This window comes from Hemitrygon akajei, chromosome 14 (genome assembly GCF_048418815.1).
Source record: "Hemitrygon akajei chromosome 14, sHemAka1.3, whole genome shotgun sequence".
In the NCBI taxonomy this organism is placed as follows: domain Eukaryota; kingdom Metazoa; phylum Chordata; class Chondrichthyes; order Myliobatiformes; family Dasyatidae; genus Hemitrygon; species Hemitrygon akajei.
The window spans coordinates 867,853-889,912 of NC_133137.1; the positions used below are offsets into that span (position 1 = coordinate 867,853).

A 22,060-nucleotide genomic window follows, 5' to 3' on the forward strand; every position below is an offset into this window, starting at 1 on the left:
CCATACAGAAAGGAACAGATGAGAGAATGCCTGCATCGGTGGGATCTTTGATTATGCTGGCTTCTTCCCTGAGACAGCAGGAAGTGTAGACAGAGTCCATGGAAAGGAGGCTAATAATCATGATGGACTTAGATGTGTCCACAACTCTGCAATTTCTTCATCAGTCTTGATGAAGGGTCTTAGCCCAAAACATCAGCTCTTTATTCCTCTCTATAGATACTGCCTGACCTGCTGAGTCTCTCCAGCATTTTGTGTGTGTTACTCTGCAATTTCTTGTGGTTTTGGACAAAATTTGAACCAGAGTTTTGCTGCATTAGGGAGAGCCACTTCTGAGGTAAAATATTAAATGGCAGCATAGCAATTAGCTTAGTAATTAATGATCAGGGTTTAATTCCCACCACTGCCTGTAAGGAGTTTCTACGTTCTCCCTGTGACACATAGGTTTCCTTTGAGTGCTCTTGTTTCCTCCCACATTCCAAAAAGTTATGGGTTAGGGTTAGTCAGTTGTGGGCATGCTATTTTAGTGTCAGAACAGAATAGAATACAACTTTATTGTCTTAGCTCAAGACAACAAGATTGTGGTGCTACTTCAGTCCATGAAAAACAGATATTTACAATGGATGTGGTATGGCTTAATTAAAAGCAAACAAATAAACAAAAAACCTCAAATAAATAAACAAACCAACAAATGAAATTCCCATATTTACATGCAACAAGTGACTTTGATAGTCCACAACACTCAAAGGTCAGTGGCAAGCCAGGGTGCAGCACTATACACCTGCACAATAGCCCTTTGAAAGAAGCTGCTTTTCAGTCTGTCTTGGCCAAGGTATTTCTGTATCTCCTACCAGATGGCATGAGATGGAACAGACAGTGTGGGATGGGATAGGTCCTTAAAGATGTTATGAGCTCACTGTAGGCATTGAGAGTTGTAGATTGTCTCCAGGTCCAGAAGTTGAGTCCCAATGATGTGCTGATCCATCTTAATCACCCATTGGAGTGCTTTGTGATCTGTCTTTCTGTAGCTAGAGTACCACACTGGCATTCGATATGTCTATATGCTTTCTTTTGCACATTAATAAAAGTTGGCCATGAATTTTTGGGGTGAATTAGCTCTCTTTAAGCACCTCAAGTAATATAGGCATTCTTTTGCTTTCCTTACTATTGGGGTTGTATTGATGGACCAAGAGAGCTCCTTGGTGATGTTCATCCCCAAAAACTTGAAACAGGAGACTCTTTCCACTACCTTACCATTTATGAATAGCAGGCTTGTTCAGGACCTCTTGCCTTTCTGAAGTCAAATATCATTTCTTTTGTCTTCTTGAAGGTGAGTGACAGGTTGTGGTTCCTGCACTAATCAGACAGCTTCAGCCTCTCTTCTCCGTATGCAGATTTGTTATTGTTTGTGATTAGGACAAACACAATTGTGTCATCTGCAAGTTTGATGAATGAGTTTGTAGTATGAGCAAGAATGCAGTCATAGGTGAAGAGAGAGTAGAGAATTGGGCTCAGTACACAACCATGCAGAGCACTGGTGTTCAGGGTTAGGGAGAGGCTGGTGTGCATTTGCCTAGTTTCACCATAAAGGTATGATTAGTGAGGAAGTCCAATTTGATGTGCCGAGACCTAGATTGTGGAGCTTGACGAACATACCTGCAGAATGCACTGCACAATTTTCGCTGATTTAATTTTTATGCAAATGATGCTTTGCACTGTATGTTTTGATGTACATGTGACAAATAAAGCTAGTCATACTTTAAAATAATGTCCCTTAAATTTTGTCTTGATGATCCACTGGAATAGGACATCAGGGAATAATGTGATCAACGGTATATTTATCTGTCACCACTGGTGTAGCAGGTAAACTAATTAAATTCACCTTGTTCTTAGAGGGAGCTTGTTGTGCACAAGTTGTCTACAGATTTTCTTAAGACAGCAGTCGCTCTCCATGGAGGCCACAGGTTGATGGCGGTTGGTAGCTGGGTCAGCAGTGTTTGGAAGGCTGCAAGTTGGCAGTGCGGCAGTTGCTCTCCCCAGTTGGATTGAGTTCGAGCTGCTGCTCTCCTTGGTTCTGGCGTGAGGAAGTTTTCGAAATTTTAAGATTTATGTGATTATTGGACTGTAGTTTATAGAACATAGAAGATACAACATAGAACATAGAATAGTACAGCGCAGTAAAGGCCCTTCAGCCCACAATGTTGTGCCAACCCTTAAACTCTGACTCCCATATATCCCCCCACCTTAAATTCCTCCATATACCTGTCCAGTAGTCTCTTAAATTTCACTAGTGTATCTGCCTCCACCACTGACTCAGGCTGTGCATTCCATGCACCAACTACTCTCTGAGTAAAAAACCTTCCTCTAATATCCCCCTTGAACTTTTCACACCTTACTTTAAAGCCATGTGCTCTTGTATTGAGCAGTGGTGCCCTGGGGGAGAGGCGCTAGCTGTCCACTCTATCTATTCCTCTTAATATCTTGTATACCTCTATCATGTCTCCTCTCATCCTCCTTCTCTCCAAAGAGTAAAGCCCTAGCTCCCTTAATCTCTGAACATAATGCATACTCTCTAAACCAGGCAGGATCCTGGTAAATCTCCTCTGTACCCTTTCCAATGCCTCCACATCCTTTCTATAGTGAGGTGACCAGAACTGGACACAGTACTCCAAGCGTGGCCTAACCGGAGTTTTATAGAGCTGCATCATTACCTCGCAACTCTTAAACGCTATCCCTCAACTTACGAAAGCTAAGACCCCATAAGCTTTGCAAAACTTATGTGTTGCTTGAATTTCCAGCATCTGCAGATTTCCTTGTGCTTGTGTTTTTAAACCTCATAAGCGTTCTTAACTACCCTATCTACCTGTGAGGCAAATTTCAGGGATTTGTGGACATGTATCCTCAGATCCCTCTGCTCCTCCACACTACCAAGTATCCTGCCATTTACTTTGTACTCTGCCTTGGAGTTTGTCCTTCCAAAGTGTACCACCTCACACTTCTCCAGGTTGAACTCCATCTGCCACTTCTCAGCCCACTTCTGCATCCTATCAATGTCTCTCTGCAATCTTCGACAATCCTCTACACTATCCATAAGACCGCCAACCTCTGTATCATCTGCAAACTTGCCAACCCACCCTTCTACTTCCACATCCAAGTTGTTAATAAAAATCATGAAAAGTAGGGGTCCCAGAACCGATCCTTGTGGGACACCACTTGTCACAACTCTCCAATCTGAATGTACTCCCTCCACCATGACCCTCTGCTTTCTGCAGGCAAACCAGTTCTGAATCCAACTGGCCAAACTTCCCTGGATCCCATGCCTTCTGACTTTCTGAATAAGCCTACCGTGTGGAACCTTGTCAAATGCCTTACTAAAATCCATGTAGATTACCTCCACTGCACTACCCTCATCTATATGCCTGGTCACCTCCTCAAAGAACTCTATCAGGCTTGTTAGACATGATCTGCCCTTCACATAGCCATTCTGACTGTCCCTGATCAGACCATGATTCTCTAAATGCCCATAGATCCTATCTCTAAGAATCTTTTCCAACAGCTTTCCCACCACAGACATAAGGCTCACCTTCATTGGTCACCTTATATTGCTCTCCATCAGTTTTCCCTGTTTTCTTTCTTGTTGCCAATTGGCGGGTTGAGGTTCCAGGTGGGCGATGTGCTAATTTTTGTGTGAGGGAAGGCTGAGGGATTTGTGGTCTGATGTTCTTGTTCTTTTTTCTGTGTGGACGATATGTTGGTTTTTGTGTGTGGGAGAGGAGGTTGAGGGTTTCTCTTTTGCAGGGGAGGGGATGGGGTTTGATGTTGTTAGTGTTTTTTGTGAGGGAGGGATTTGAGGGTTGGGGTTTTCTGCTGTTTTGGCTGTTGTTTTCTGGGTGGATGATCTGTTGGCTTTACTGTGATGTGGGGTAGGTTTTTTGCAGTTTCGTGTTTGATGTTCTGGCTGCCATTTTCCATGTGGGCAGTCTGTTGTTTTTTTATGTGATGGAGGTGGTGCAGGGTTTGGGGTTTGAGTTTTGTTTCTTTTTCCTTTTCATGTGGGGAGGGGGTTGATGTCTTTTCTTTCTACAATTTCTGTGTTTTTTCTGTATTTCATGGCTCTCTGGAGAAGATGAATATCAGAGTTGTATTGTAAATGCAAACTTGACAACAAAATGAACCTATAAACTGATGAACCTATGAATATTGACTACTCTAAAATGTCCTGAAAAGATATTAAAAAGCCCTGTAGAAATCCAGGTCTTCTCTTACCTACTTCTGAGAAGATTTTGAAGGGCAATAAAAGTCAACGTAATAATCATAATGTTTAGCATTCATGTCAAGGGGACGAGAATAAAAAAGCAAGGATGCAATGTTGAGGCTTTACACAGCATTGGTTAGACCCAATGCTCTCTCCAAGGTATGCACGTGAGCGTACACACACTTCTTTGGCTACTAGCACACAAAGGAATTTAAACTGTGCAGAAAAGGTTGTCACCCTCTACCTCGTTGGCACGTTAAGTATATTTCATGATCGTACATAATTACATTTCCTTTTCCAGCTTCTGATGCGGACAATGTTGAGAACATTGGGCTGGTGATAATTTGTCTGCAGATTTTAGAACTAGTTCCTGGAGTCCTCAATCTCCTAACCTTTCAAAAATTCATCAACCTCCACTTTAAAAGCTTCTAATGATCCAGCTAGGGTAGGGTAACCTAGTCTAGCACATTCACATGGAGTGTTGCCACAAGAAAGCAGCATCCATCATCGAGGAACCCTGCCATACAGGCCATACTGTCTTCTCGCTTCTATCAGACAGGAGGTAAAAGAGCCCTCTCCACCAGGGTCAGGAACAGTTATTACCTTACAACCAGTTTATTTTTTATAAATTCTATTGTACTTCTTTATTTTCCTGTAAATATCTTCAAGAAAATGAATCTCAAGGTAGCATATAGTAACATATTCATACTTTGATAATAAATTTAATTTTAGATGTTTAGCAGGCTCTATAAGAAGAACTTTCTACAAATGTAAGACCAGACCCTTCCTTACATTGCAGCCTTGTCCTCTCATTTGATAGTCTCCTGCTCAATTCCAGATTCTATGGCTAATCGCTACCTAGAGTCAACCACATTGCTGCAAATCTGCAATTGGCCAGATCAAGTAACGTAGCAGATTTCCTTTCTCAAAAATGTGGCAGTGAAGTAAAGGGCTTTCATTGTGCAGAAACCTAATAGTTTTCTGGTCACCATTAATGATCCTGGCTTTTTACTTCTGTATTTAATTAATTAACTTAATCAATTGCCAAGATGGAATTGAAACCCATATCTCAATTTCATCTCTTCGGCCCTCTCACTTTCTAATCCATTAATAGGAACACTGTGCTACCATTCTTCTCTTGGCACTCTAGACGCCTTTGCCTCAGTTTGTTCAACCAAACTGTTTTTTGTTTTTTCAACCAAAGGCAAATAGAAATATTTCAATGAATACAATAGAAGATTATGCCGTATTCAAAACATACTGGCTGTATTCCATCAGTTCCATTCATAGATTCACTCCACTACCTTTTCACAAAACCTGGCACTCATCAAACCAACTGTAAATGTCCTCTAAAAAAACTCAAAATCTAGCAGTGTGTTTAGATATCTGTGTGGAATGACTTGCTGCTCAAATTCCCTTCAAAACCCCTTCCTCTCTACCTTATGTGAATACCTTGAAAATGTTTTCCTCCTCGCTTTCATAGTTCTGTGATACCCTCTCTCACTCCTCCTCCTCTTTGATCTCTGCTGTACTCCTGTTTTTTCCAGTCTGGATGAAGGATCTCGATCAAAATGTCAGTTTTCCATTTCCCTACATAGATGCTGTCTGACCTGTTAAGCTCAGGTGATGCTATTGTGCATTGCTCTAGATTCCACCATCTATGCTTTCTTCTGACAATACATAGGAGTTGATCACATTGGTGGGTCTTGAGTCACATGCAGGATCTTGAGTAAGGGTGGCATGTTTGCAAAAAAATGAAAGATAAGTATGTGATGGAGCAGGCTAAATATGCATATGGGACAGATTTGAGCACATTTCCAAAGGAACATAGACCACTACAGCACAGTGCAGGCCTTTGGACCACAATGTCATGCCAAACTTCTAAGCTACTAGAAAATCAACTTAACCCTGCCCTCCCTCATAGCCTTCCATTTTTCTTTCACCTATGTTCCTATCTCTTAAATGTATCTAAAATGCCTGCTTATACTGTCACCCCTGGGAGCACATTCCATGCATGCACCACTCTCTGTGTAAAAAAAAATTACAACTGACATCTCCCCTATACTTTCCTTTTATCAGTTTTAAATTATCCCTCTTCCAAAGGGTAATGTTAATTTTAACCTCACTCTGCACTGTTTCATTGTGTAGTTGGAATCCAATCAGATTCACTTTCTCCTCAATTGCCTGACCATGAAACTATTCTATCTGGTGTGTGGAACACAATTATAATGTATTTTACAACAATCCAGTGTCTTGTGATCATTGTTGCGAATGACTTTTATCAGAATTCCAGAGGTACACATTGTATCAGCAGAATTTAATTTCCCAAAGCTACCATGGATCACTGGGTCCAAGGCTCTGGGCCACTGAGCAACCAGCTCTGGATTACAGAAAATGTATTCTCTATGATCATACTGGCTGAGGGCAGCCACATGCAGGTATCTCTCCAAGTCCACACTACCTTGATGTGGAAATATGTTTATTTAAAGCTACAGCATGGAGTAGGCCCTTCTGGCCCTTCAAACCACACTGCCTCAACAACCCCCAACAACCCCAATTTATCCCTAACCCAATCATGGGACAATATTCAATGAACAATTAACCTACCGGGTACATCTTCGGAGAGTGGAAGGAAACCAGTGGACCCATGGAAAACCCATGTATTCCACGGGGAAGATGTACAAACGCCTTACAGAGGATGCTGGGATTGAATTCCGAACTCTGACTCCCCAAGCTGTAATAGTGTTGTGTTACTGTGGCGCCCATTGCACTACCATGTATATATTGCTGTTCTTTCATTAATGCTTGATCTAAACCATGTCAATGCCTGTAAAAAGTTTGAATGTTCTCCCCCTGAGTGTGTGGGCTTCCTCCAGGTGCTCGGGTTTCCTCCTACATTCCGAAGACATAGCTTAGGGTTAAGGGCATCCTATGTTGATGCTGGAAATGAGGTGACACTCAGCACAATCTTTGCTGACTAGATTTGATGAAAATGATGCATTTCACTGTATGTTTCGATGTCTCAATATACATGTGACAAATAAAACTCAATTTTAATCAATAAATGCTGGAACTCCCTCCCCAACAACGTCGTGGGAGTACCTTCACCAGAAGGACTGCAACATTTAAGGTAGGAAACTCATCTCTGTTTTGCCAAGTGCAAATATAACTGAGCACTGAACACCGACCTTGAGAGTAATATCCAATTCCCAAACTGAATGAAAATAAATTATTTTAATATAGACGGTTCTTCCATCAGGAGGTCAGATACAATTAATCAGGTGATCTTTTGATGGAATAAGTGATTCTTTGGGATTCCCATAAGATATAGATAAAAGCAGCCTTCTGAAGGAACCATTAGGGTGTCTGGGGAAGTTTTCCACAGGTAACTCACACCTCATTACACTGCCTCTTCCGTCTAATTCCTGGCATCACTGTGCTGCAGAGGCAGAAAAAGTGAAGGTGGATTTAGTTCTAGTTTTTAAATCTCAGAATGCCCCAGAGAGTTTTAAGGTCAAAAAAGTGCTGTACTGTAGCACTTTTAACACTAATAATGTTAACATTAAGGTCTCCTGAGATTTTTTTTATATCTGCAAAATATCATTTGATTTAAGGAAAGGGAAGTCCAGGGAACACACAACTGTCCTCAATAAGGAGTCAGCAGTTGAAAGGGTGAGCAGATTCAGGTTCCTGGCTGCCAAACAACTCAGAGGATCTATCCTGGCCCAATGCATTGATGCAATCATGAAGAAGACGGGCCAGCAGCTTGACTTCATTAGGACTCTCTCATATTTCTACAGATGTATGGAAGAGAGTACTCTCACTGGTTACATCACAGCTGGGTGTGAATCATACAATGCATGGGATCACAAGAAGCTGCAAAGGGCTGTTGACTCAGTTATTTCCATCATGGGCATAACTGTCCCTGCCATTGAGGACATCTTTAAAAATCACTGTCTCAGGAGGTGGCATCCATTATTAAAGTATTAAGGACCCTCACCATCCAGGACATAAGTTGACAAATTTCACATCATATGCAGGTGATAATAAACCTGATTCTGATTCTGCTCTCCTCGCATTAGTACCTTCAGGGAGAAGGTACAAGAGCCTGAAGACACAGTCAATACTTTAAGAACAGCTCCTGCTCCTCTACCATCAGAATTTAGAACAGTCCATTAACCCAAGAATACAACCTCATTATTCATCTTGTGCAATATTTATTTTATAACTTACAGTAATTTTTATGCCATATATTATACATACACATATGACACATCTCATGACATATGTCAGTGATAATAAATCTGATTCTGAGTTATGATTCTAAATTATTTTGAGCCTGACTCTGGGATACTTTCTTAGTACCTGGCCTGTTGTGCAGAGGTTTCTAGTGCTACAATTTGAATCTATAATATTTTAAGTGGGAGGGTAGGGGCCAAAGTACAGACAACTTGAGTAGCTTGGAAAATGGGAACCACTGGGGGGTATATGGAGGGAAAGACCATGGGGAGGAAAGATAGTCTTTTTAGTAGCTGGGGGACTGAGGCGATTTGTAACTGGACTTCCAATTCCCTTTGTACCTCATTTTTTTTTGTATTTTCTCTCCATTTAGAAAAGTTAACCTTTTCATTCCTTCTACCAACCTACATGACCATACGCTTCCTGACACTGCACACGTCATTGCCCATTTTCCTAATCTGTCTAAGTCCTTCCATAGCCTTTCTACTTCCTCAAAGGTACCTGCCCCTCCACCTAACTTCATATCATCTGCAAATTTTGCAACAAAGCCATTAATTCCATCATCCAAATCATTGACATATAACGTAAAAAGAATCAGTCCCAACATAAACCCCTGTGGAACACCACTAGTCACTGGCAGTCAACCCAGAAATGGCTCCCTTTATTCCCACTATGCCAATCAGCCACTGCTTTATCCATGCTAGAACATTTCCTGAAATACCATGGGCTTGTAGCTTGATAAGCAGGCTCATGTGTGGCACCTTGTTAAGGGCCTTCTGAAAATCCAAGTACACAACATTATACAATTCTTCTTTGTCTATCCAGCTTGATATTTCTTCAAAGAATTCCAACAGATTTGTCAGCCAAGTTTTTCCCTTGAGGAAATCATGTTAACTATGGCATATTTTATTCTGTGTGCCTCCAAGTACCCTAAGACCTCATCCTTAACAATCAACTCCTACATCTTCCCAACCACTGATATCAGACTAACTGGCCTACAATTTCATTTCTTCTGCCTCTCACAAATGTAATGTTTGCATTTTCTAGTCTTCCAGACCCATTCCAGAATCTATTGATTCTTGAAAGATCATTATTAATGCCTCCAGTCACCTCTTTCAGAACCCTGGTGTGTACACCATCTGGTCCAGCTGACTTATCTACCTTCAGACCTTTCAGTTTCCCAAGAACCTTCTCTTGAGTTATGGTAACTTCACACACTGCATGGCCCCTGACACCTGGAACATCCACCATACTGCTAGTGTCTTCCATAGTGAAGATTGATGCAAAATACTCATTCAGTTCATCCTCCATTTCCTTGTTCCCATTACTACCTCTCCAGCATACTTTACCACTAATGGTCCAATATGGAATTGATGGCTTTGTGACAAAGTTTGCAGATGATATGAAGATAGGTGGAAGGGTAGGTAAAACTGATAAAGCAATGTGAATGCAGCAGGGCTTAGACACATTGGAAGAATGGGCAAAAAGCGGCAGATGGAACACAGTGTTGGGAATTGTATGATAATGCATTTTGGTAAAAGGAACAATAGTGCGGATTATTATCTAAATGAGGAGAAGGTTCAAACATCAGAGGTGCAGAGGGACTTAGGAGTCCTTGTGCAAGACTCCTGGAAGGATAATTCACAGGTTGAATCTCTGGTAAAGAAAGCAAATGCAATGTTGGCATTTATTTCAAGGGAAATAGAATATAAAAGCAAGGAGATAATGATGAACCTTTATAAACCACTAGTCAGGCCACCCTTGGAGTACTCTCAACAGTTTTGGGCCTCATATCTCAGAAAAGATGTGCTCTCATTGGAGAAAGTGCAGAGGAGGTACACAAGGATGATTCTGGGAATGAAGGGGTTAACATATGAGGTGCATGTGGCAACTTTGGTCCTGTACTCACTGGAATTTAGAAGTATGCAGGGGAATTTCATTGAAATCTACCGAATATTGGGAAGTCTAGATAAGGAGAAGGTGGAGAGGATGTTTCCTGTGGCGGGGGTATCCAGAACTAGAAGGCACAGCCTTGAGAGACGACCCTTTAGAACAAAGGTAAGGAGGAATTTTTTTTAGCCAGAGAGTAGTAAATCTGGAATGCTCTGCCACAAACTGTGGTGGAGGCCAAGTTCATGCATGTTTTTAAGGCGAAAGTTGATCATTTCCTGATCGGCCAAGGCATCAAAGGATGTGGCAAGAAGGCAGGTGTATGGGCTTGAGTGAGATCCAGGATCAGCCATGATGGAATGGTAGAGCAGACTTGATGGGCTAAATGACCTAATTCTACTCCTATGTCTTATGGTCTTATGATATCCACTCTCGTCACTCTTTTACACTTTATGTATTTGAAGAAATTTTTGGTATCATTGACTAGCTTTCTTTCATAATCCATCTTTACCTTTTTAATTGCCTTTTTAGTTGCCTTCTGTTGGTTTTTAAAAGCTTCCCTATCCTCTAACTAATTTTTGCTCTATTATATGCCCTTTTTTTGGCTTTTATGTTGGCTTTGACTTGCTAACCATGGTTGTGTCATCCTCTTTGGAAACTCTTCCTCTATGGGCACTTTTCTTTATTTAGTAATTTATAATATTATTGTGTTTGTTGTAGTTAAAAGATTTGTCAATACAAATTTGATTTAAGTTTATACTGGTGTGAGTTAATTATTGCTTTCTGGCGAACAGTAAATTTGTATTGGTGTGTCAGCATTCATACAAGTAACTTACCCTAGAAGGAAGATTCAAACTTTTATGTTTCTATTTACAGTTATATTGCTGTTAGCTTGATTTCACAGTAATAGCTAAATTCATTACAAGCCTACAGTGTGAGGGTTACATTTTGGGGGGCATTGTCTGTATTATTTAATGCTGTATTATGGCTGTATAATAATTGGGTAGCCTGTTTGTTTGTGTGTAACCCAATGTCACACCAGTGTTATTTTTTGTGCAATTTAAAATGCATCATAATTTTGAAACTGTGATATGAATGCCATGGAGATGAAAGTTTGGTGTGATTAACAGAAATTATCAACTCGCAATGCTTGTGTATTGAGCAATGTTTCTGTTGATGTTAGCAATGCCACTTTATTTAAAGCCTTGAATCTTGTGAAAGCTCTGGAAAACATTACACTGATTGATCAGCATTTGAACAAATCAGATGGCAAATATTTTGTGCTAGTCCCGACCTTTAGTGATGTGACTGAACTCACTCTGCCTGATGTGATAAGAATACCTGGAGAGGCAGGGCCATGGCCAGTTCATATGTTTAGAGTTGCACAGAATACAACTGCTGCTGAGGGTGAAGATTTTCAGTTCAAGTTGCTCTCTTTTCTGAGGAATGAAGGGAAAACTCTGATGTTAAAAATCTATGTCCTTCCGCTGTTGATTTAAGTTGTGAGCTGGTGTCTGCTAACACATCAGTGGCTGATGAATGCCAAAGTGTACCTGCTGAGATCCAACATTATCATAGAATGTCCTCTAGAGTCAAGCCTACATTGAATGAGAAGAGTATGTGGCTTAGGCTGAGCGGATGTCTCACTTACTAGATGAATGGCAGTGCTCAGACAATATAAAGAAGCAGAGACTTGTAGAGAGTTTAATGGGTCCTACTGCTGATACAGTGAGGTTCCTGAATCCAGAAATTCCATTGCCATGTTAGCCAAGCTCTGGACAATGCTTTTGGCACCTCTGAAAGTTCAGCTGATATGATGAAGTTCAGACACATATTCCAAGATGAAGGAGAAAAGTTCTCTGCCTACCTTTTCAGGTTAGATAATCTGCTGATTTGTTTGTGCCATAAAGGGGGCATTCAGCAGTCTGAGATAAGTTGCTTGAGGTAGGAACAAGTTTGGAAGGGTGTACTGTCACAAGATATGGTTGCTCAAATAACTCTCAAGACTCATGGTTATCATCTTTAATTGAGTTACTCAAAGAAGCTAGAGTGGAGGCAAAAATGTAACCCTCTCACCTTAGGCTCATAATGAGTTAGCTATTACTGTGAATACAAGCTAACAGCAAATAATTCGACAATGCATGGGAATAATGATGAAATGGCCATTTCTAATAAATAAACAGGTTGCTGGTAAATATGATTTGGGTAAACAGACATAAAAATTTGAAAGTCTCTTTAACGGAAAGTAGGACTGTGACTTGTATGAATACTGACACACCCATGCAAATTTAGCCAGTAAGCAATAATTTAACTCACACCAGTATAAACTTAAATCAAAATTGTATTGACAAAATATTATAAACTATAACAAACACAATAATACTATATAATACAAAATAAATAAATAAAAGGGCCCATTAAATATATATATATAATTAGTCTATAATGTGCATGTAATAATTGTTGCATAATCAATCCAGTTTTCTTCACCATTTACTCACAATACTGAAGACAGGTTTGCACTGAAGAACCCATCACAGGAAAAAAATATTCACGCAGCATCCAAGGAAAAGGCGTCAAACTTTCTCCAAGGTTGTGTACTACCTAGCTAACTTAAAGTTGTCTGTACATTCTCCATGAGACCATTATCTGCATGAGGATTTTCCGACAGTAGCATCTATCCTTCCAAATAAGAACAAAAGAACTTAAGAAATAGGAGCAGGAGTAGGTCATTTGGTTTGTTGAGCTTGCTCCGTCATTCTGTAAGCATTTCATCATGTTCTTCTCCATGTTATTATCCAGAACTAGAGGGCATAGCCTCCAAAATGAGGGGCAACCTTTTAGAACAGGAGTAAGGAGGAACTTTTTTTTAGCCAAAGAGTGATGGATCTGTAGAATGCTCTGCTGCAGACCACAACTGAGGCCAAGTCTGAGGATATATTTATGGCTAAAGTTGATAGATTCATTGGGGCATCAAAGGACGTGGTGAGAGGGCAGGTGTTTGGGGTTGAACAGGATCAGCCATGATGAAATGGCAGAGTGGACTCAGTGGGCTGAATGGCCTAATTCTGCTCCTATGTCTTATGATGTTATGATCCCAGAACTCATTCTACACAACCAGGAAAGCTCACCAACAGTTCTCATTTCTGAGGAGGCAGAAGAGTGCTTGAAGATTCTTATCTACACCCATATTGTTCTAGATGTGCAGTAATGAACATCCTGACAAGCTGCATCACTGCTTGGTATAGAATCTGCACTGTGGCGGACAAGAAGGTTCCACATTGGTAGTTAGAACTGTCCAACACATGTCTGGCACCAGCCTACCTGCCATCAAGGATATACTGTATATACAGAAAGGTGCCATAAAAAGGCCAGTAACATCATGAAAGATCCCACACACACTGCTCATTGACTTTTGTCCCACTCCAATCAGTGGCTACCTAACATCCACACCAGGATCACTGAACTCAAAACGGTTACTTTCCCCAAGCAGTAAGACTGATCAACACCTCCACCAATTTACCTACACTTCCACACCCCCAGCCACCACTATTTCATTATTTCCTATCTATCACCTTATTTACATACATCCCTCTGCCTATGTCACTTTTGTGGACATACAAGCAATCTATGTATTTATATTTATTGTGTTCTTTATCTTACTTTTTTGTGCTCCATCAGATCTGCAGTAACAATCATTTTGTTCTCATTTACACTTGGAAATTACATTAAACTATCTTGAAATTCCTTCTCTGACACAAATGATCATATTCTTTATTATTGAACTTGGATTAAAGCTCCGCCCGTTCCGTTAAACTGTTCAACCTCAGGTCCATAAGTAGTCCTGGGAACAAGTGCGGGCCGTGAGATAATGTGATGAGTTTAGGTGTTGATTAGTAACAGACAGCCCCTAACCCCGTGCCCTTATGCAACTGAACCCCTTATTTTTTTTCTAATCGGTCCTCTTTCGGATCCCAATCCTCTTTGAGAGGCTCTTCAGCATCTGATGTGAGGGATCGTTACCTGATTGATTCTGGGTCCATGCCGCACTCACACACGAGTCTGGTCTCCATTTCAAAACTGATCCGGTTTTTCCCCAGATAGGGGAAGCCACCTCCGCGTCTCGCTGAAATACAAGCGATTCTGCAGATGTTAGAACTCCAGAGTAATACACACAAAATACTGGAGGAACTCAGCAGGTCAGGCAGCATCTATGAAGAAGAACTTCTCCATTTTCTAGCTTCTTCCCCCTTTATTTCCATTTCTGGTGAATGGTCTCGGCCCAAAACGTCGACTCTGTGTTCCCCTCCTTAGAGGTTGTCTGACCAGCATTTAGTGTGTATCACTCCATATCTCTCTTTGCCTTTTGCCCAACAATTCTGCACCGTTATTAATTTAGCGATAAATGCAATAAGGTGGATTATTGGGAAGTGAGGTAAAGACTGGGAATGAAACATTTTTTTTCTTTGGCGGGGGAGGAAGGGAGACAGATGAGCAGTTGAGAGGTACTCTGCTTTAAGCGGCGTGGCTGTGCTTACAACGCCTGCGTGCCGGCTGAGAGCGGAGAGGGGGGTTGCGTTTAAATTCAAATTCCAGATAACAGGAAGAGAGGAGAGAGAGGGAAAAAAAGGAAAGAAAATAATAGTAGATCGGCGGGTGGCCCATACTTCTCACCTTAAATATCAAATAACCTAACTGCTGCGTCTCATTGGAATTAAAGACCCAAACGAAGCCCATTGAGGTTTAGTGCGCAGAGTGCTTGCTACCGGAGTTGGTGGGATTAAGAGTGGATGTATGTGGAGTTATGCGCTCGGTTTCCACACCTCTTTCTGGCCACGTTCGGTAGAGAAGAGGGGAGAATACTACGGGAGAAGAGAGCCGAACTCATCTCCAAGGCTCCAGTGACACCGGGATTCCTTCCGATGTGGCTCCCTGTACCGCCGAGCAGGTAGGAGTCGACTCGTGGTTCGGTCGACCCTGTGTCCGTGTCCGGTACTGAGGGGCAGCCGCCCCCCGTGAGCTGATGGACAACTTCAATTCGCCAGAGGAAGCGACATTCCGCGCAGTGAAACCTCGTTTCGACTTTTCCCCCACCGTTTAATATCCCCTTCCCTCCCATATTCAGACCAGCGTAGATTGCCTGAAATATTGAAATACTTATTGGAGGCGGGCTGTACCTCCCTTCTCGGTTCTCTGCAACTCTGTGCTACTTTTAACTTTGATCCTTGGGGGAACTTGAAAGATTTGCTCTTTGTTTTATTGATACTCTGTTTCGTGGGTGCTCCTGCAGGATACAGAATGTGGGTGCTGCGGTTAGAATGGACGGCGTGACAGAGCACAGCCAAGGGCTAGGGTGGGAGGTCGAATAGGGAAAGGGGAAAATGCCATGAGTAGTTGGGGAACGAGGAACGCACAGGGAGATATTGGGGGAAAGGCGGTAGACTTGGTGAGGAAGAGGTGTAATGATGGAGGGGGTTGGGTCATAGCGGAGGGGGGGTGATGTTATTTTTTCGTATCACGAGTTCAGTTATAGCAAATCTCTCTTGGTCAATCACGGGTGGCGGGGTGGCTATTTCTTCCCCAGCTAATTGTAAATAAGAATTTAAGGTGCGAGAGCGTTGTTACAATTAAATAATATGCCGGGATGGAACAGCGCGTAAAATAGGCTGGCTGTCAGTTAATCTTTCATTACTGAGAGCCGTAGAGTTCAATGAAAAACTTGAAACAAAATGAGAAATTAGATTGTTTCTCGGTGACACTTTTTCACATCCACACTGACAAATGCCACTGACTTTTAAGTAGATATTCACTAGTACGATGAGACACACACTGTGATTATAAAGTGACGCTCACATACACACGCTGACACCTACACACACACAAAACACTCTTGTATAGCTGTGCTGTATCTGGGATTTTTTCAATGCTGGAGAGAGGGAGAGGGGGAGAGAGAGAGAGAGAACACACCGCGGCGCCTTATATTGTGCGAAAGGGGCCTCTTGTAAGAATGAATGGCGTCTTTTTTTCTTGCAATTATTGCAATGGACAAGACGGCCTTTCTCCTAAAAACACATGAAATACAACACTTCACATTTTAATTTCGCAGCGATTTAGAAACTGCGAACCTTTGATAGGAATCTTCCCCGCGGTCTCTTTCATAGATCTACTCGGGAGACTAGTATTTAACGGTTGCTATTTCCTACGGCGCAATTAACAAAACTTGTAAACAAGAGGGGCGTAATTGTTCACTACGACCTGTCACTGGAAGAGTTAAATATTGCAATTCCCAGCTGGGACTTGGTTTTTCTAACCATCTCATTGAAGTCTTTGCACCATTTGTATCAATTGATGGTGGGGTTTCAGTCCGATCTGGTGAGTGCAATTCCCCGATACAACAGGGCGATAAGGAGGTTTCAGAGAGAGGAGTACCTGAGGAATGCTTCACTGCCTTTCGCTCTGAAGTAACACAACACCTGTAAAGGCATCATTACCACAGGATGTTTGCTGCCCATTTTAGAAAGAGTTCAGGGTCTCAATTTATCAACCCCGCCCCCGGAGGCAGCGTCTTCGACAGCGTTGTCCTCCTCTTCCAGAGGGTCACTTGAACTCGCAGGGGTTGGAGGCGCGCTGCAGTCTCGCAGATTGCCCAAGAGTGATTCAATTCATCCCATGTCCTTGCTCTTTCCCTGCCGCCCTGCAAATGTGTGCTTTCTTTTAGGTATTTCGATTGCTTCTTTGAAAGTTGAATTGAATTTGTTTCCGCTGCCCCTCCATTTCGCAACATGGAACTGAATCCTGGAATGGTCCCAGCAAAGGAGGGCGTGCAGTCCTCGCTTGCAACCCCATTTCTATTCCCAGCAGCTTTGGGAATTATTTTCCCGTCAGGTGCCAATCGGATTGAATCTATTTCACCACCCGTGGACAATTAAAGAACATTCTGCTCTTTGCCAGACCCCTTTGATTGGTGAGTGGAGGTTTTGCCTTGCTTAAAGTTCTGGATAATAGTCGAACTCAGATTCAATTCTAAGTCTGGCGTTTTGTTTGCCCATTCCGGTGGCCCTGAGAAAATTATGATGAAGCTGGCCGGCTGGGGCAGCTTTTCTGGTTTTAGTTACTTATAAACCCAGAGTACATCAGTAGTACATTCGTTACCTGACAGGGCTTTTGCTTTTTTAAAAAAATGAACCGTAGAACACTACAGCACAGTACGGGCCCTTTAGCCCTCGATGTGCCGAACCATATATTCCTTAAAAAAAAGTACTAAACCCACACTACCCCATAACCCTCCATTTTTCTTTCATCCATGTGCCTGTCCAAGAGGCTCTTAAATACCCCTAATGTTTTAGCCACCACCACCATCCCTGGCAAGTCATTCCAGGCACTCACAACCCTCTGTGTAAAAAAAAAACTTACCCCTGATGTCTCCCCTAAACTTCCCTCCCTTCATTTTGTACATATGCCCTCTGGTGTTTGCTATTGGTGCCCTGGGAAACAGGTACTGACTATCCACCCTATCTATGCCTCTCATAATCTTGTAGACCTCTATCAAGTCCCCTCTCATTCTTCTACATTCCAAAGAGAAAAGTCCCAGCTCTGCTAACCTTGCTTCATATGACTTGTTCTCCAATCCAGGCAACATCCTGGTAAATCTCCTCTGCATCCTCTCCATAGCTTCCACATCCTTCCTATAATGAGGTGACCAGAATTGATCACAGTACTCTAAGTGTGGTCTCACCAGAGATTTGTAGAGTTGCAACATGACCTCTCCTGAAATCAATCCCCCTGTTAATGAAGCCTAGCATCCCATAGGTCTTCATAACTACCCTATCAACCTGTGCAGTGACCTTGAGGGATGTATGGATTTGAACCCCAAGGTCCCTTTGTTCATCCACACTCTTAAGTAACTGACCATTAATCCTGTACTCAGTCTTCTGGTTTGTCCTTTCAAAATGCATCACCTCACACTTGTCCAGATTGAACTCCATCTGCCATTTTTCTGCCCAACTCTGCAGCCTGTCTATATCCTCTTGTAACCTTTGACCACCTATAGCTCCATCCACAATTCCTCCAATCTTTGTGTCATCTGCAAACTTACTCACCCATCCTTCTGCCTCTACATTCAGGTCATTTATAAAAATCACAAATAGCAGGGGTCCCAGGACAGATCCCTGCGGCACTCCACTAGTCACCGACCTCCAGGCAGAATACTTTCCTTCCACAACTACCCTCTGCTTTCTTCCTTTAAGCCAATTTTTTTATCCAAACAGCAAGGTTCCACTTATCCCATGCCTCATGACTTTCTGGATGAGTCTCTGATGAGGGACCTTGTCAAATGCTTTGCTAAAGTCCATGTAGACCACATCCACTGCCCTACCCTCATCAATTTCTTTTGTTACCTCTTCAAAGAACTCAATCAGGCTCGTGAGGCACGATCTTCCCTTCACAAAGCCATGTTGACTATCCATGAGTAGACTGTACTTCTCAAAATGCTCATAGATCTTATCCTTAAGAATCCTTTCCAGTAGTTTGCATACCATTGACATAAGACTCACCAGTCTATAGTTCCCAGGTTTCTTCCTATTACCTTTTTTAAACAGGGGAACTACATTTGCCATTCTCCAGTCCTCCGGCACTTCCCCTGCAGCCAAAGAGCCAAAAATGACATAAGCTATGTGATCACCATCACTTCAATGGGCTCTTTATTTCTAAATTGGAACTAAGTTCAGTTTTACAAAGTTTCGTGTCAGTATGTAGTCATAAAGAATGGGTCTTTCAGCCTGACATGTCAGTGCCAACTGAGGTACCTGCCTGAGCTAGCCAGTACCGCACCTGTATTCGGCCATTCCTATCCATGGTACTGTCTAAATGTCTGTTTACTGTTGTAATTGTATCTGCCTCTACAGCTTGTTCAATATATGCACTAGACTTTAAAAAGTTACCCCTCAGGTCCCTTTGAAATCTTTTTCTTCTTACCTTAATGCTATCCCCTCCAGTTTTAGACTCCCTTACCCTGCATAATAGGACCATGACCATCTTAGCTAAGGTCATGGTCCATCTTATCTAAGCCTTCATGATTTTAGAAGCTTCCATAAAGTCTCTCCAGGGAGAAAGCTCCAGCCCTATTACGCAAGCCTTCCAGTCCCAGTAACATCATCCTGCCATGCTTGACCTCTAGATTGCTGTTGCAATAGCATCTCTACTTTTCCCTCATTATGTTCAGTCAACGGTTGATCTGTACGAGATCTGTTTTCACCCAGAAATATTTGAGAAACTATGACGATCGTAGTTGGTGCAACTAGTGCACTTCTTCCTTCCCTTTCTCTCCTCTCCTATCAGATTCTTCCTTTGTCAGCCCTTTATCTCTTCCACCTATTCCTTTCCAGTTTCTTACATCAACCCCCATCTCCAACCCACCCCTTCCAACTCATCTGGCTTCATCTATCACTTGTCAGCTTGTACTCCTTACACTCCCCCACTTTTTTAAAATTCTGCCTTCTGCCCCTTCCTACCAGCCCTGCAGAATCTCTTGTGTTTATGATTGTTCCATTGCAGTAGTGTAGCTGCTGTCAGCTTAGCCCTGGGTTCCAACCCTCCTCCATGGGAATTATTCCCCCACCAGATTCCTGCTTCATAGGCTTGCAAAACTCTGGTTAAAAGGAGATCTACTTTGTCCATTGGCCCTGGAGCTTATGATGCTAGAAAAGAAACCAACAACCCACAATCTCTTCATATATAATATTATGAATTTATTCTGACAATCCAAGGCCGGGCAGCAGTGCCCTGTTGCATTTTGGTATGAATCATCCTAGGTCGGTTGTTTCTGAGCAAACTTAAAACCATAAGGCATCAGAGCAAAATTAGGCCATTTGGCCCATTCAGTCCGCTCCACTATTCCATCATGGCTGATTTATTATCCCTCTCAACAGCATTCTCTTGTGAAGCCATAACCTTTGAAGACCTTACTAATCAAGAACCTATCAACTTCTGCTTTAAATATACCCAATGTTTGGCCTTCACAGTTGATGGTGGCAATAAATTCCACAGGTTGGCCACCATTTGGCTAAATAAATTCCTCCTCGTCTCTGTCTGAAAGGAACATTCTTCTATCCTGCGGCTGTACCCTTTAGTCCTAGACTTCCCCACTATAGGAAGCATTCTGTCTCTGTCCACTCTGTCCAGGCCTTTCAACAGTGGGAAAAGCACCACTCTACATGGACTGGGCCCACTCACCACTGAATCTTTAGCAGGGTTCATCACATGTTGGGAAGGTGCTGCACAAGAGACTTATAAATACGATACAGATGCATGGAGTCGGAGGAAGTGTATTGGCATGGATAGTGGATTGGTTAACCAATAGAAGGCAGGGAGTTGGTGTAAATGGGTGTTTCTCCAGTTGTCAGTCTGTGGTGAGTGGGGTGCAACATGGGTCGGTGCTGGGCCCGCAGCTGTTTACCATTTACATTGATGATTTGGAAGAGGGGATTGAGTATAGTGTAGTCAAATTTCCTGATGACACCAAACTGAGTGGAAAAGCAAATTGTACAGAGGATGTGGAGAGTCTGCAGAGGGATATAGATAGGTTAAGTGAGTGGGCCAAGGTCTAGCAGATGGAATACAATGTTGGTAAATGCGAGATCATCCACTTTGGAAGGAATAATAAAAGAGCAGATTATTATTTAAATGGTGAAAGATTGCAGCATGCTGTTGTGCAGAGGGACTTGGGAGTGCTTGTGCCTGAATTGCAAAAAGCTGGCTTGCAGGTACAACAGGTTATTAAGAAGGCAAACAGAATGTTGGCCTTCATTGCTAGAGGGATTGAATTCAAGAGCTGGGAGGTTATGCCACAACTATACAGGGTACTGGTGAGGCCACACCTGGAGTACTGTGTGCAGTTCTGGTCTCTATACTTGAGGAAGAATATACTGGCTTTGGAGGCAGTGCAGAGGAGGTTGACCAGGTTGATTCCAGGGATGAAGGGGTTAACCTATGAGGAGTGATTGAGTCACCTGGGACTATACTCTTTGGAGTTCAGAAGAATGAGAGGGGATCTTACAGAAGCATTCAAAATTTTGAAAGGGATAGATAAGATAGAAGTAGGAAAGTTGTTTCCATTGGTAGTTGAGACTTGAACTAGGGGACATTGCCTCAAGATTCAGGGGAGAAGATTTAGGACAGAGATGAGGAGAAACTGTTTTTCCCAGAGAGTGATGAATCTGTGGAATTCTCTGCCCAGGGAAGCAGTTGAGGCTTCTTCACGAAATATATTTAAGAAACAGTTAGATAGGTTTTTACATAGTAATGGAATTAAAGGTATTGAGGAAAAGGCAGGTAGATGGAGCTGAGTTTACGGACAGATCAGCCATGATCTTATTGAATGGCAGGCAGGTTCGATGGGCCGGATGACCTACTCCTGCTCCCATTTCTTGCATTCTTATAATGCATTTGGTAAAAGGAACAATAGTGCAGACTATTATCTAAATGGGGAGAAGGTTCAAACATCAGAGGTGCAGAGGGACTTGAGAGTCCTTGTGCAAGACTCACAGAAAGTTAAGTTACAGGTTAAGCCTGTGGAAAAGAAAGAAAATGCAGTTTTGCCATTTATTTCAAGGGGAATAGAATATAAAAGCAAGGAGATAAAGCTGAGCCTTTATAAGACACTAGTCATGCTGCACTTGGAGA

General features: G+C 42.2%; 1 protein-coding gene and 1 long non-coding RNA gene across 3 annotated transcripts in view; one reads left to right on the forward strand and one right to left on the reverse strand.

The window, feature by feature from the left end:
- Positions 1-3,706: 3,706 nt before the first annotated feature.
- Positions 3,707-15,186, reverse strand: LOC140738214 (uncharacterized). The gene is made up of 3 exons (XR_012101334.1): positions 15,056-15,186; positions 14,405-14,507; positions 3,707-4,114 (listed from the first exon to the last, which is right to left on the reverse strand). It is a non-coding gene; the product is annotated as an uncharacterized lncRNA (long non-coding RNA).
- Positions 14,978-22,060, forward strand: part of LOC140738213 (sialate:O-sulfotransferase 2-like) — a 541,075-nt gene continuing 533,992 nt past the window's right edge. For both annotated transcript variants that reach the window (XM_073065319.1, XM_073065321.1), the window contains exon 1: positions 14,978-15,329. The gene's annotated coding sequence lies outside the window, so the exon portion shown is untranslated. The remainder of the gene's footprint in view (positions 15,330-22,060) is intronic.